The following is a 2,609-nucleotide window of genomic DNA, read 5'->3' as shown; positions in this document are numbered from 1 at the left end:
AGAAATTGGATAATAAAAGGACAATAAATAGATATACATATACATAAAAAAATACATATATACAAGAATAAATAAAATTTTGGCATGTAAAGAAAAAAAACATGTATCTCTGAAAACTAGTTTAGAAAAGGCTATTTCCAAAAAAGAAACATTAGTTTCACTATTTGAGAGAAATAAGGGCACTAATAATATATTAAAATTGCACTCTACATGTTTCTTGGTTCATACAATCAACCAATAAAAAAAATAGTATTGAATCTTGTTTTGATAGAAAATTAACAAAGATGTAATATTGGATAGGTAAACAGAAAATTGTGGTTCAACAATGATCCTAATTTATTAATATTTTATTTTGGTCACTGCTTTTTAAAATATGATAATAATATTTTTTAATGATTAATCATGTTTGATTCCTAACTTGCAAGTAGTATAATATAAAGGTTGTATTATGAGACAAATAATTAAAAAAAAAAAAAAAAAAAATTGGTTCATTTTATTGAATTTATAACTAATTCCAAAACTCCAATGCAGTCCTGATTACACTATGGAGTAAACAACTAAACAACCAAATTTTTACAAATGGAATCTGATTCCGACCATGATATGGGCGGCAAAAAGGCGCTGCTTCCACTGAGAGTTGAACTCAGGACCTCCCGCTTACTAAACGGGTGCTCTAGCCAACTGAGCTATAGAAGCAGTGGAGAAGTGGGGTATCGATCCCCATACCTCTCGCATGCTAAGCGAGCGCTCTACCATCTGAGCTACATCCCCGCGGCTGCTGACGTCACCCACCGCAGCCGCCGACGTCACCGGATGTCCTGCCCCCTGCCGCTTACTCCATTTGTTCCTGACCTCACCGCACCCTACACGCGATGGAGGCGCCCTCCCTCCCTCTCTCTCTGTGTCTGTTTGTATGTTTCTTTATATTTTTGTTTTGTTTGTATGTATGTATGTGACCCATGTGTTGCGATTGATCCACCTTTTTGCAGGGCTCCCTTGAAGCGCAAACAAGGGAGGGGCGCTGGGTGGATGGATGGAATACTCCCCCATCCCACACTCGAGGAAATTAAGCCAAGAAACATGTAGAGTGTATTTTTACTTTCCAACACTCTGAATGGAAGGAGGTGCCACTGATCAAATAGTGAACAAATTTTAATAATCTAACATTCCCTATCAAAATAAACTTAAGAAAACCAAAATTTGAACATGTATTGGTGCAACGTTTTTAGAGGGAGAAGCATGTTTGTTTGTTAATGTGTTTCTTAATTACTGAATATTTTACTAGAGTCTGAAGGACAGATGTCCAGCTCAACCACCCCACTCAATTCCACTGCTTCTGCAGTTCTCCGGAAGCATGAAAGTGTGAGGGGTCATGGGCCTCATGGCATCTGTATAGGTGCAGAATTTATCGCCATCAGACTTCATTTGATTTATCTTCCAAAAGTGGGAGAAATGATTTCCTCTTTTCGATCGTCAGAGGGCACCATATAGTGCAATACACACACAAACATACGTATACAATTGTACCCACAGAAAGGTGTATTCCGAAGGCTTAGATTCTAACTCCCATCTGGTTTTCTTCGACGCCGAAATGTGGACATGACCCAGTTGCACTCTTCTGTGAAGCCTCGGCTTAACACCATTTGTTGGAAGAGGGGCGATTGAGCTTCAACACAGCGGTGAATTTGCGATTGCAGAGTTGAATCCTCGAGAAGCTAGAGATCAGAGTCGACGTTGAGTTAACAAGCAATCGACACACAAATGTGCACTTCAAGGTTGGTAGTGCTCGCTACACGGAAGCACAGAACTGTGAGACTTCGCTCTGCGGCGTACCCTACGAGGGAGCATTTGTAATGTCCGGAATCCGTAGACGCTTTTGACACCATCCCCAACAGCTTGCATGTACACGCATGATGTGCCTTGGGGTCTGGAACTGTGGGAGTACAGACGGCTGAAAGTAGGAGCCTTTGATTTGCCACATGAGATATCATCAAGAAACCTGAGTCAGTTGATAAACGATAGCTCAGGACAAAACTCTCTGCCATTGTGGGGAGGAGTAGATTGAACTAGAGAACTTTTAAACCAGGTCAGCTTCTCGTCAGACCCTGTTGTCCCGCGTGCTGACGTTTGAGCTCGCTTTAACGCGGTCTCTGTGGTCGCTGCTTTAACTTTTGTATTACGTGATCATTCGAATTGACTGCGTGTGCCCGGTAGCCCAAGACCTACAATTTGGGTAGTCTCAGCGACACTGAGCACATGTCAAATGTAGAGACTACATGGTACACACACACACATACGGTGAATAGCGCCAAGTTCATTCAGGAGCTGGCGATGAGGACCTTTCAGTTCCATGCTGCTTACACTTGGAGAAACGCTTGGGTGGTCTAGAAGTACCGTTGATCATTCTCACATCATCTTCCGCTTTCCATTATGAAAATAAACAAAAGGTAAATTTAGCCATGATATCTGATGGAGCCCTATGATACGATGAGCCGGAGTCCAGCCCAAGCCATGATTCAAAGGAACTGAATCATGATATATGGGTACCTGCTGAGTTGTGTTTGTCACTGAAAGGAACCAGATTTTTCTTCGACTGCAGCGGCTTCTTC

General features: G+C 41.6%; 2 non-coding genes across 2 annotated transcripts; both read right to left on the bottom strand.

Moving 5' to 3' along the window:
* Positions 1 to 622: 622 nt before the first annotated feature.
* On the bottom strand, positions 623 to 696 carry TRNAT-AGU (transfer RNA threonine (anticodon AGU)). Its single transcript has one exon. It is a non-coding gene; the product is annotated as a tRNA-Thr (tRNA).
* A 2-nt stretch (positions 697 to 698) lies between these two features.
* Positions 699 to 771, bottom strand: TRNAA-AGC (transfer RNA alanine (anticodon AGC)). Its single transcript has one exon. It is a non-coding gene; the product is annotated as a tRNA-Ala (tRNA).
* Between the last annotated feature and the right edge of the window lie 1,838 nt (positions 772 to 2,609).

The sequence above is a fragment of the Physcomitrium patens genome, chromosome 3 (assembly GCF_059467195.1).
Source record: "Physcomitrium patens ecotype Gransden chromosome 3, ASM5946719v1, whole genome shotgun sequence".
Taxonomy (NCBI): Eukaryota; Viridiplantae; Streptophyta; class Bryopsida; order Funariales; family Funariaceae; genus Physcomitrium; species Physcomitrium patens.
Note: the sequence above shows the minus strand (reverse complement) of the source record. Positions and strands in the feature narration are given on the sequence as shown.